Here is a 13,110-nt window from a genome sequence, read left to right on the forward strand (position 1 = left end):
TTCTACCTCAACTCGATCACCTATCCTGTCTGCAAATACTTTGGCTACACCACAATCAATTACAAAGAATAATTCCCCCTTCTCTTTCCTCATGCCACAACATGTACCACCTGGTACTCTCTTACAACTAGCTATACAAAGACATTCTGTCAGAGTTTAGTCTCCTATCAAGCTTGTAGATCCTTTATTTGGGAGCAAACAATCTCATCAGTACCATTCCCACCTCTCTGGGAAATTTGTCTTCTCTAGTTGTATTCAGTTTGTCAATAAATGACCTGACAGGTACCATTCCCCCTGAATTGGGCATGCTAACTCACCAACAGATTATTTACCTCTGGGGAAATAACTTATCAGGCACCATTCCCCGCTCTTTAGGGAATCTGTCTGCCTTGACTGGTTTACAATTGCATAGCAACAATATTCATGGACCCATTCTCCCTGAGTTAGGCATGCTCCCTCACCTCCAGATTCTTTACCTTTATAGAAATAAGCTATCAAGAACCATTCCCAGCTCTTTAGGAAACCTGTCCTCCTTGTCTAAGTTAGATTTTTCTGAAAACAATCTTCATGGACCCATTCCCTTTGAACTAGGCTTGCTCAGTCACCTACAAACTCTTAACCTTTATGCAAATAAATTATCAGGCTCCATTCCCATCTCTTTAGAAAATTTTTCTGCCTTGGTTGTTTTAGTTTTGTCCCACAACAGTATTAGTGGACATATTTCATGTGAAATCGGTACCAAGCTCTCTGCCTTGCAAGCATTCTCTTTATGGGGAAATGAGCTTAGTGGAAGCATACCAAGCTCCCTGGGAAATTGTTCCAATCTAAGAATACTTTCTTTAAATGATAACCTTCTCAGTGGAACAATTCCAATGGAGGTGGGCATGTTGAACCTCCTCAACAGGCTTATCCTGCACACCCATAAACTTGTTGGTGACAGCAGTAACACATTGACCTTTCTCACTGCTCTCACTAACTGCTCCTCCTTACGACTATTAGATGTGTCAAATAACCATCTGACTAGTACTTTGCCTCCATCCATAGACCATATGTCTTCCAATCTCTATTATTTGGGATTATCAAACAACATAATAAGTGGAAGCATACCAACACATATTACTAATCTGGCAAAGATGACCTACCTAAATTTAGGAAATAATCTTTTTAGCGGCAATATTCCATCTAAAATTAAAAGATTTCGTAAGTTGGAAAGATTGAAACTAGGAGGGAAAAAATTAGAGGGAAGGATTCCAACTGAGATGGGTCAAATGCAAAATCTCGGACTCTTAAATCTTAGTCAGAACCAGTTATCTGGAAAATACTCAATTCTCTTAGTAGTCTCAAAGAGCTAAGACATCTTTATCTTCACCACAACAAATTATCAGGGGAGATCCCTGTTAGCTTAGTGGGATGTTAGAAGTTGGAGCTCCTTGACTTGTACTACAAGAAACTAGTGGGAAGGATACCTCGAGAAGTAGTTGTGAGCCTTAAAAACCTGCAATTCTACCTCAATCTTTCATGGAATTCTCTAGAAGGATCATTTCCACAGGAGATTAGTAAGATCATAATGGGTCAAGCCATAGACATCTCAAGAAATTGACTAACTAGAGCGATTCCATATTCTCTAGGAGACTACACAAATTTACAGCATCTAAATTTGTCCCGCAACAGCTTTGAAGGTCCAATACCAGATTCACTCTCCAAATTAAAAAATCTCCTAGAAATGGATCTTTCTGCCAACTTTTTATCAGGTTCCATACCAATGTCCCTTGAAAGACTTAAAGTTCTTAGCTACATGAATTTTTCATTCAATAATTTGTCTAGGTAGATTCCAAATGGAGGGCTTTTTCCAAATAGAATTGTTATAACATTGTTTGAGGGAAATTGTCGCCTATGTGGCCCAAGAAACTATTCACTGCCTCGGTGCCCAAACCAAACACATAGAAAACATTCACTACTCATGAAAATTTTGGAATATTTAATGTGGTTTTTGTTTATCCCTGGAGCCAAATGCCCACCTACCACCCCTAAATGTTCAAAAAATTTATTACGAGCAGGTGAGTTTTCAAATTCACAAATGAGGGGGAAAACATTTTTGGTAGAAGAAAAAAGGAATGTTCTATTCCATTCGACTATAAGATAGAGAGACATTAGAGTGAAGAAAAGAAGAAGAGAAGATCAAAGAGTTGCAGAGAGAAGAGAAGTGATCAGTAGATCCAGTCGTCAAAGTGCAGAGAAAAGGAAGTTCATTTCGTGCCTACAGTTGCATGTGTTTCTTCTCTGGTCATTCTGTAAGTTTATTATTTGTTTGATTTGACCTGTTGAAGCAGTGATTGCTACAGGCATTGTAGTATATAGCCATTAGAGTTGTAATTTTGAAGTTTAAAGTTTGAAGTTTTTCTAGTTTGAAGTTTTAGGGTTATTTTAGGGTTTTCTGGTTGAAGCCGAATGCTCCCAGATTTTGTAATGATTTAATCCAATGAATAGAATACAAGTAGGCATACTTGAATCTATTACTCTTCCCTTTGTTTATTGCATTTGATAAGTTTATTGTTGAGTATTTCAAGCTTTGGGTCTCTGGTTTCAATGGTGAAAATATTCACGTCATATGTCTGCACTCGATATTGTCTTTGGTAGAAGTCATCTGCAGTGGCTACCGAGTTCACTCGGTGGCTTCTTCTACCAAGCTTCACCCTCCTATGGCTACCAAGTTCACTTGGCATCCACACTACCGATCTCACTTGGTATCTAGTGTCTACCGAGTTCTTCATTTACTGAGTTGTTTCTTCATCTACCGAGTTGCTCTTCTACTGAGCTCACTCGGCATCCTTTGGCTACTAAGTTGCTTGCTCTTCATTTACCGAGCTCACTCAGTAACCTCTCCTGCCACTCAGTTTCTTAAGTGCTGAGAAAATTTTTGGCACTCGGTAATAGTTTGTGTCGTGCAAATTTTTAGGGTTGTGAGTTTTAAATTTTAATTTTTGGTTTATATTTCTCACAGAAAATAGTCTTATCGGTTGGTGGAACAATTGCTTTTGGTGTATGCTCCATCGCTATAGGAATGTTATGGAGACAAAAGCTTTCAAAACAATCATTATGTCCTTCAAACATTGTTTTTAAAAGGCTCGGCTATCCAAGGTTTTCTTACGAGGATCTTGTCATTGCAACAGTTGGATTTGATGAGTCTAACTTGCTTGAAGTGGGTAAGTTTGGATTTGTCTACAAAGGCATTTTGAGGGATGGTAAGACGGTTGCCATCAAGACACTTGATTTGCAGAATGAAGAAGCTGATAAGAGCTTTACCAGAGAATGCAAAGTGTTGAGGAGGATTCGACATCGTAACCTCATCAAAATCATAAGTGCATTTTACTTCCCTAGCTTGAAAGGTTTGGTTCTTCAATTTGCATCTAATGGAAGCTTGGAAAAGTGTTTATACCCTAACACTGATGATCAAACGCTTGTCAATTGGGATTGAATGAATTTTTGAGCATTACCATAGATATAGCCCATGGTGTGGAATATCTTCATCATGATTGTCCTATGCAGCTTGTTCACTGTGATCTAAAATCGAGCAATGTGCTCCTGGATGACGACATGATAGCCCTTGTGATTGTTTTTTGTATATCTCATTTAATTTCTACAAACCCCATAGATTCACTGAGTACAACAACATTTGCACTCAGAGGATCTATAGGTTATATTGCTCCAGGTAGTTGTTTTCTTAAGTATCTTTTATATTGGCATTGTCATTTTCGTTTATAAATTATCATGAATAAATTTGTTTGCAGAGTATGGGCTGGGCGGGAATGTTTCTACGAACGGAGATGTGTATAGTTTTGGAATCTTGAAATTAGAGATGGTTACAAAGAAGAGGCCAAGTGATGAAATGTTTGTGGGAGATATGAACTTGCAAAAGTGGGTGGCGACAGCTTTTCCAGACAGAGTGCCAGATATTGTTGATGCTGGGCTATTGAGAGATGTGATTGAAAACATGGAAGACAGCAGATGTCTTATGTCTTTCATTAATGTTGGTTTGCTTTGTAGTAGTGAATCGCCAAAAGAATGACCTTCAATGAGAGACGTAGCCAAGACATTGGAGAACCCCAAGGAATCATTGATAGGAGGTGCAGTTGCTTCTAATTTAATACCAACAATATTAGAACTCCTACGCAATACCAATGTCACAGAACCATTGGCCTCTGGCAGTCAAAGTTCTACATTTTAGATGCTTGTAAGTTCCATTAAGAAGTTTATGTCTTCTTTCATGTGAAATTCTCGGATCTCCTCAGACTAAATTTTAGTAGTTTGAAATTGTAAGCTGATCAAACTCAAAGTCATGTATATGCATTATGTTACCTTGACAAAGTATATTGTAATCTATATATACTTAATGAAATGGCAACACCTCTCATGCTATGCAGCTAAAAATGAATTTTTTTCCTTGCTTGCTTTCATGATCATTATTTTCTGAGCTCACAAACATGAGAGCAAGGACAAAGCATGAATAAGAATTTAAAGTTCATTAATATTTTAAAGTTGTTAGAATACTTAGTAATTCGTCCACTTTGTTAATCCCTTCAGATACTTAATCTCTTAGTTCTATTCTTGGACCTAATAGCAGGAAATATGAATCTTCCTTTTAGAGAACTCTTCTTCCTTTTTATAGAACTCTTTTGCTCTATCTAAGGAAATATAAATCTTTCTTTTTATAGGATCTCAGGCCTCTATCTAGATATGCTCTTTGAAGGAACTCTGGCTCCTGCAGACTAAGCAGTAGCCATTTAATTAAAATAATTAAAGATGAAACATTGTGGGTAGAAGCATGAAACATTGTGGTATGTTATGTAATTAAAGTTTCTTCAAGGGAATGATGAAATATTTTAGGTAGGGAAAATGGATCACAAGATTGGAATGACCCACATTTTTGTCATCCCTTTCAACTGTTATGCTTTCCTAGGGTCTCTCAACCATTCCATCCTTAATGGCCCTTGTCATTGTAGTTGTTGGTGTTTGAAAACTACCAGGCAACAAAAGACCTAATACCAAGGTTCAGAAGATAAAAACAATCTAAGGGTTAGCTACTTCTTATATTCAACTAAAATTTCTTCAGATCTGAACCAAATTCAATAGAATCACAAGGATCCTCTACACTTCAGGCTTTGCAGAGCCTAGGTGGGTGCACCTTAGGGATGGAATATATGGATATTTGATACTTTCTTCACACTTCACTCACTAGCATTCTTTCTTCATATCTATCCCTTATAGTAGATAATGGTCACAATTCTTCTTACCTTTGCAAATAATTCTTGGTGACAGCAGCTAACTAAAACATACAGAAAATTATTGCAAATAAGTGTTGACCAGCAATTTGTTTCTTCATACAGAAAAGTAAAATTGATTTGATTTTAATTTGTGCTTTGTGCAACCATATGAATTCTTCAATATGCATCTGAATTGATGATTAGCACCTTATCCATTGCTACACAGAATCTAACCAGCAAAATTTTACCTATTTAATTGCCTTACAATTAAATCATTAGCAGTTAACCCTAAACCCCACTCTTATGAATTTCCCTCTCATATGACTAGAAACCCTATCAATTTATTGAAGCATTTACTTAATTCCTTGGATTAAAAGCAACAACAAATTGATATATAACCTATCCTAGTTGCATTAAATTGTATGAACCTTGCTCATTCAATCCCAACATAACTAGCATATGAAAATGGAAAAAAAATTTAGAGACATGGATATAGCAGAACTTTCCTTTGTATTAATCTTCCTTGAAAATAATACATTTACTGGTATAACTCAAGAATAACTCAAAACGTGACAGAATGTCATTCAAGATTCACTAGTATTCCTTGATTGCAAAAATTGAAACAATACGTAGAATTTGACATAAAGACTAACAAACTGACTACAAAATATCATAGCACTGAAAATTACACAGATTGGGACCTCAACTCCACATCTTGGAAATCCTTTTATAGAAAGGATTGCAACAAGCTTCAAATGGGAGAACACGTGTCAAAATTCTACTAGAAGAAAAATACAAAGATATTTTACATTTGTACATTACAAACATTCTTTGTACTTGGATCAAAAAAAAATTGACTATATTGTCCACTTTTTAGCTTTTAAAACCCCCAAAATGTAAAGAACAATTTTGATTTTGGAAAGAGCACTCAAGATAAAGAAAGAAGATGTGACACTAGGTAGAACGAGAATGAGCTAAAGGAAAAAAAAAAGGTTCCACATGGTGGCTTGTATTTTCCATAAGTTACAATAGTAGTAAGAGATGAGTGAAGTGTACATCCTCAAATATCATATCATTAGAGTAGTAAGATTCGAAATATATGAACTAATCAATTCTAAGTAAAATAATTTGATGGTTTTAAATCTCACAAAAGTAGCAAAAAGTAATCACTAACTCAACAAAAGTAATTATAGTAATATTAGTCAAATTGATATTTTGGTATGATATCTAAAAAAAGTGTTTGTTGCATTTTAATTATTATTGAATTTGAAAGTTGTCATATAAACAATAAATAAAAATAATAAGACCTCTATGAAGTGTTGAAGGTGTGTGTGTGTGTGTGTGTGTGTGTGTGTGTGTGTGAGAGAGAGAGAGAGAGAGGAAATGCTAAAAAAGAATTGCTCGCTCTAAGGTAGCAAGGAGGCTATAAAATCAAAAATAGAATGTGGCACAGAGTTTGAAGTGATTCTCATACTAGATGACACATGGAAGAGATAGAGATAGTGTGTTTATAGTCAACATCCCCTAGCTTAAAGAGAAGTTAACATCAAGATGAGCTTGGGATTCAAGGGTTGTAGCGAATATTTTTCAAAAAAAAATTTCTCGAAATAAACCATTGTTGTTCATTAATTGGACCAAATGATAATATATGGTTCTACGACATATCTCTTCCCCTTGACCATTATTTATGTGTTTGATGTTTGTAAGGATCTTTTTCTTTCTTTTAGGTGCACAAATCTGAAAATTTTAGTTCACTAAGTTATCTTTGTTAAAAATCCATATTATGTATTTCATTTAGGAGTTGATTAGGTTTGTTCTCATTCTTTAGTTCTAAATTTGCATGAATGATAAAATTGTTTTGATATCTTAGTTTTTCTTTTGGAAAAATACAAGATATATAATTTAACTCATCATATAAATATCTAATGAACTATATGATTTTAAATATAATAACTAGTTAGGAGGTTTAATAATTGTTGTTGTAGGTTGTTAGTGTACTTTAAATATTTATGTAGAATAATGAGAGAATCGATGATTATTGGCATTTTCTAATTATATTTATAAATTCCATCATGATCATTATGTATAAATTCTTTTACAGAGAATTATATTAAATTACCAAATTACTAAAAAGTTGAAAACTAGATGAGTTGATTCTACATTAAAATAAAACTAATTTAAACTTATTGAGATTTTTAAAATTATTATTCAAACTATGTATACATATTTAAATATTTGAAAAATAATATTTTCTCATACAAAAATATTTATAATTAAAAATAATGTTTAATTTATCATGTGTTACTATTGTAATAAATAATATGCTCTATTCCTTTCATATTTTTATATATATCCCAATCTCAAATGTCACCTTGTAATAGGGATAATGGTTCCTCAAAAGCCTCTCCTATAACACCCAAAATATATGAACCAATGAAATTAAAGAAAAATGATTTTATGATTTTAAAAATTAAAAAATTTACATTTAAACATTAGAAAAAATAAAACTTAAAATTGAAAAGAAAAATGCTTACAATTGATTTGTGATCAAAACTAAAAACGCATTCATGGATATAACAATTATTCTTTTATAGTTGTAATTGTATCTATGATAGTATCAAGAGATACATCTTATAAGTAGTGACTCATCTACATAAGCGCTAGATTAGGTATGTTCTTCCATCCTCATAAATCATCTTTTGATCTCTCTAATGAAACTAATTCTGTTAATTTGGATATATTTGTCATCAGATTACATTGATTTCTCAATTGAGTAACTTCAAATTTTCATTAAATTTCATCTAATTTGAGTATGATTTGCTCTATCATACACTTTGTCTTCCTTGTCCATTGAAAATAAGCCCCAAATTGGGAAGAATAAATAGAAATGTGTTGATCCAAGATAATGGATTAAAATATTTAGATTTCAATTTGGGTTGTGAAAAATTAGTTGGATTTGATTGAGTGGTCAAGGGTAAAGATAGCCTTAGATGTAGCAAGAGGTATCCGGAAAACTTGGCCATCCAAATATACAATCTTCTAACATTAATTGTTAGAAGGTTTGACTCTAGATAGAGGCATAATTGATATAGGTGAAACTAAAAAAGAAGGCCTCACCTTTACAATGTAATCTTGAAAGTCAAATTACTACAAGGCCTCTATAGAGAGTTTGGCTTCTACTTTGATCATCGTTGAAAAGGAAAAAGAATCCATAGAATATTATAAGAAAGAAAGAAGAAGTTCACCTACAATCAATCTTAAACTTAGCCTGACTAAGTGAAGTTATTTGTACTCCCACTTATTAAGTACTGCACTTTAAAACATTTCCCTCATTTCATAATTTTTTTTGGCTTATCAATCAAAATACTACAATTTATTTTATTCCCTTCATTTCATAATTCTTTCCCTTATCAATTATACGATTTTAGAACACTATTATAACTTTAACTCATCCAAAATAAATGTTTCTATGTACAATACTTTCTTCTCAAATACATGTTACACCTCCTTTTACTATCTAAATCTTCATTTATACTTTCAAATTTTAAAAAAAATGGACATATCCCTTACACCTCATTTAAATACAAGTACTAGTTATACCTTTTTCTTGATGAATGTCCATTTTGTGAAAAATATGTTACCAACCCTAAAAATCAATTTCACAACCCTAAATAATACTCAACAAAAACTATTGCCGAGTGCCAATTTTGCTCGGCACCTTAAAGAGCCGAGTGGCAGGAGAGTGCCGAGTGAGCTCGGCAAATAAAGAACAACTCGGCGCCAATGGATACCAAGTGAGCTATGTAGTGTGGATGCCGAGTAAACTCGGTAGCCACTGGAGGGTGGAGCTCGGTAGAAGAAGGTACCAAGTGAACTCAGTAGCCACTACAGAGATAAAAAAAACTTTCACAAGACTTGACCAAGTGAAGATTTATAACGTGAATATTTTCACCAATAAAAAAACTTTCATAAGACTTGACCAAGTGAAGATTTATAACGTGAATATTTTCACCATTAAAAATCAGAGAGCCAAAGTATGAAGCTTCTAAATAAACTTTTCAAATGCAATGAATAGAAGAAGAATAATGGATTCAAGTATGCCTGCTTGCTTTCTATTCAACTTTGATTAAATCATTACAAAATCTGGGAGCATTCGGCTTCAACCAAAAAACCCTAAAACTTTAAACAATTTCAATACTTCAAAAACTTTAAACTTGCAGCTCTAATGGCTGCATACAATAGTGCCTAAAGCAATCACTGCTTCACAGGTCTAATCAAACAATAAACTACAAACTTACAGAATGACACGAGGAAGTACGTGCAACTGCAGTCACATAACAAGCTTCCTTCTGTCTCTGCAATGATTGGATCTGCTGATCACTTTCTTTCTACTTTGCTCTGCTCTGCAACTTCTCTCTGATCTACTTGAACACACACACACTCTGAATTAATGAATCAAAAACATTCCTTTTGTCATCCTTCCAAAAACATTTTCCCCCTCTTTCTTGATTTCAAAACTCACCTACCGCATTCAATTTTTTTTGTCTATTCTGGAGTCTGTCAGGGGTGTTAGGTGGGTGTTTAACTCTAGGGACAAACGGCCTTTTGCATTTAATTCCACCACATTTTCACTTTCATTGTATGAATGCCAATTCAACAACATTTTAATACCATTCTAGTTTCTAAAATAAATTTTATAAATTTTGTATACTGCAACTATGAGCGAATCTAGAACCGAGCACCCCTCCTCACTGCCTATAATCAATGTTTCTGAGATGTACACTCTTGTCCAATCTGTAGAAATTGGACTTCGAATCATGGGAAGGAATCATTTTGCACAAAAAATGTTTCATAGCATGGATATATTCATCCATCTACGTCAACGTGATCTCCTCTTCCATCTCATTTTAAATTGCAACGGTGTTTTCTTTCAAATCAAAATATGTCACTTTTATTATTCCTGGCTTTTCCTTCTCATAGCTTACTTTGACTCCAAAAGTTGTGTGGTGGCAGATTCTCTGTCCCCATCTATCCGAAAGTTGTGTGATACAACTCACCTTATTAGAATCAGATTCGCTTCCCCCACCTATCCTTGTCATATCTACTATCGCCTCTCAAATTCACATCTAGTTTTTTTTAACTATAATTTAGACGACTATGAAGGATTATTTTACCTATGTCAATCTTGGGGGATTTGATGAATGACTAGCACTGAGGAAATAAATGTATTTTCTTTCAAATCACCGCCCGTTTCCTCACATCTTCCACAGGATAGACTAGTACTGAGTTAATGTTTTCTGTTTCATGTCTTCTGCAAGTTTTCTATGTAGTTCTTTTTGATCAATCATGATCATTAAATAAATGTCCTCTCTTTCATTTCTTCCACAAGTTTTCCATGTGCTCCTCTTATGTCAATCTTATGTTTACATCTTCCACATGTTTTCCATACAGTCTTTACATGAATGTGCTTTCTTTCACATTTTCCACTGCTCCCAGACACAATTTCCATCAGATCATGGTTTGTTTGAAAGTCTTCAACAAATTTTGGAAAAACTTTAATAAAGTGTATTCTCTTTCACATATTGTAAAAAAAAATTGGAAAACCTTTAATAAAATGTATTCTCCTTCACATATCTTAAACGAATTTTGGAAAACCTTTAACAAAATGTATTCTCCTTCACATTTTCCATAAGTTTCTATGCGGTTCCTTTCACTTGGTCTTTATATCAAGACAATGTCTTGCCTTTCTCAGTCACCGTCCATCCGAGCGGATCGGCTGGGCAATGTGGAGCCCAGGAAACAGCCGTCTTGGTCATCTCGGTGAACCCATATAACACTAATACATTAGGGGTCAATTTGCGACGTTAATTTGCGACAGCAAGAAAAGGTAATGTGTTTTTGGCTCTTTTTTTCAATTTTAGCCCGATGGCGTCACAATTGCGACGGAAGGCGTCGCAATTGCGACTCTAGCGGAATAGAAGAGAAAAAAAAAAAAGCCAAAAACCCTCATTTGAAAGAAATCGTGCGACACAAGGTTCTTCTGAAAGGAAAGGTGCGCGCGCGGGAGATCACTTCAGCAGCATTGAGAGGGGCATTGAGGCGAACTCAAGGCATTCAGAGGGTCGGGCAGAGACCCGCATCGGCAAGGTGTAAGACAAACAAACCGATTACTCCTTTGTTCTCCAATCATTATTGTTATTATATATATGACCATAGACCCAGATGTACATTTGACCATCGCCGGCCATTTTGTGTTTTCGAAAACCATTTGCATTGAACAACACAATCTCAGTAGTCTGATGTACATGTGACACCAACACAGGCAACCACAAGAATGGACTGCATCAAATTGCTCATCCGTTGTTCTTTGACTCTAACTGGAAGTAATTCATCGACATGTTTTTCAGGATCAAAAGCATGCCCATTCATTTCAGTGTCCAAATGTTTGAGCTCCTTCAAGTCTTTTAACGACTATAGAGCAAAAGAGGCAAACAAGAGGCCTTTCAGTAGACATTTAGGGTAAACAATTGTTCTATTAAGATATGGCATATATCTATGAATATAGATTACAATAACATCAGGTTCCAATTTAAACGTCATAAGACATTATGGTCTTGACAACAATATGGAAATCTACATTTGACCAAAGAAAATTGCAAAATATCAACCTTTATGAGATAAATTCATTTTAGTAATTGTATACTGGTTCACTAGGCTCAAGCTATTTGCAATTTATCTTCCCATGTCCCGCAGATGGTCATGCATTCTCATTATAACTGTTAATGTTTCTCATGAATGCCCTTTCATTCCTTGAACAAGACACTTGTTTTTAAGTGTTTCCATTGCATGCCGAGAGCTCCATGCTGATGCCTCTCGTACTTCCATGGCAGCGTGCTTTGATTTGTCAACAAAAAGACATGCAAAATCCATGAAAATTTGTTGTTCCTCATAGTCCAATGCATCAAAGCTTATTTTATTTTGCATAGTCTTGGGTGGTACGATCTCACTCCCAAAGCCCATTATGGTAGGATGATAGCAACAGATTTACGACTATATATTAAAAATTTGGGATACAAATTGGAAAATTGTTACAAGTATCCCATTACATGAGATCAAGATTCAAGTTTAAACATTCATATAATGAATAAAATTCAAAAATCCTTGCTCAATATTCATTAATTCAAGTATAAAAGTAATAATAGAACATTATTTTCATTGGAAATGAAAGGCCCTAAGTCCACAAAATGGCCAGTAATAAAAAGTACATTTGGTTGCATGTATCTTACACAGAAATGCAGTGGTATTATATATCTGGCATAGTTATGAAAGTATGGCCCTCATTGCCAAGGTCTATAGTATCTACCATAGTAGTAAAAATTTTCTTAGTAAGAAAAAGGCAAACCAAAAGATTCAAAAATTATCGAACTATCACGAATCAATCAAGAAAAAATCATATTTTCAACACACGTAAAATAAAGATGAAAAAATTAACAAAACATGGTTTTATAGAATAGAGATACAAAAATAAAATAAAATGAAAGCTTATTCCATAAACTATGAGATACATTTTTTCTTATTTATGTTCATATTGTATTTGATTAAATTGTATTGCACAATACATACTACACACTGCATAAATGATAACTAATTGTTGATAGTTTTCAATTACAATTTCCTTTGTATGAAGTCAACCTAAAAACTAAATACAAAGTTGCAAAAAAATCTATATTCCTTTAGAGTCTTGGGAAGGGTGGGACCTAGGATCTTGATTTGGGGATGGTGTTTAGCAAGCATTGATTTGGGGACAATCGTTGGCACAGGTTTAGGGATGGAGCACCTAAAAGGGTCA

At 34.4% G+C, this 13,110-nt stretch overlaps 1 pseudogene; it reads left to right on the forward strand.

Annotated features, from left to right (window-relative positions):
• The first annotated feature begins 305 nt into the window (after positions 1 to 305).
• Positions 306 to 4,225, forward strand: LOC149569401 (uncharacterized; annotated as a pseudogene).
• The last annotated feature ends 8,885 nt before the right edge of the window (positions 4,226 to 13,110 follow it).

The sequence above is a fragment of the Cupressus sempervirens genome, chromosome 3, assembly GCF_028749045.1.
Source record: "Cupressus sempervirens isolate cs-2001-9-10 chromosome 3, ASM2874904v1, whole genome shotgun sequence".
Taxonomy (NCBI): domain Eukaryota; kingdom Viridiplantae; phylum Streptophyta; class Pinopsida; order Cupressales; family Cupressaceae; genus Cupressus; species Cupressus sempervirens.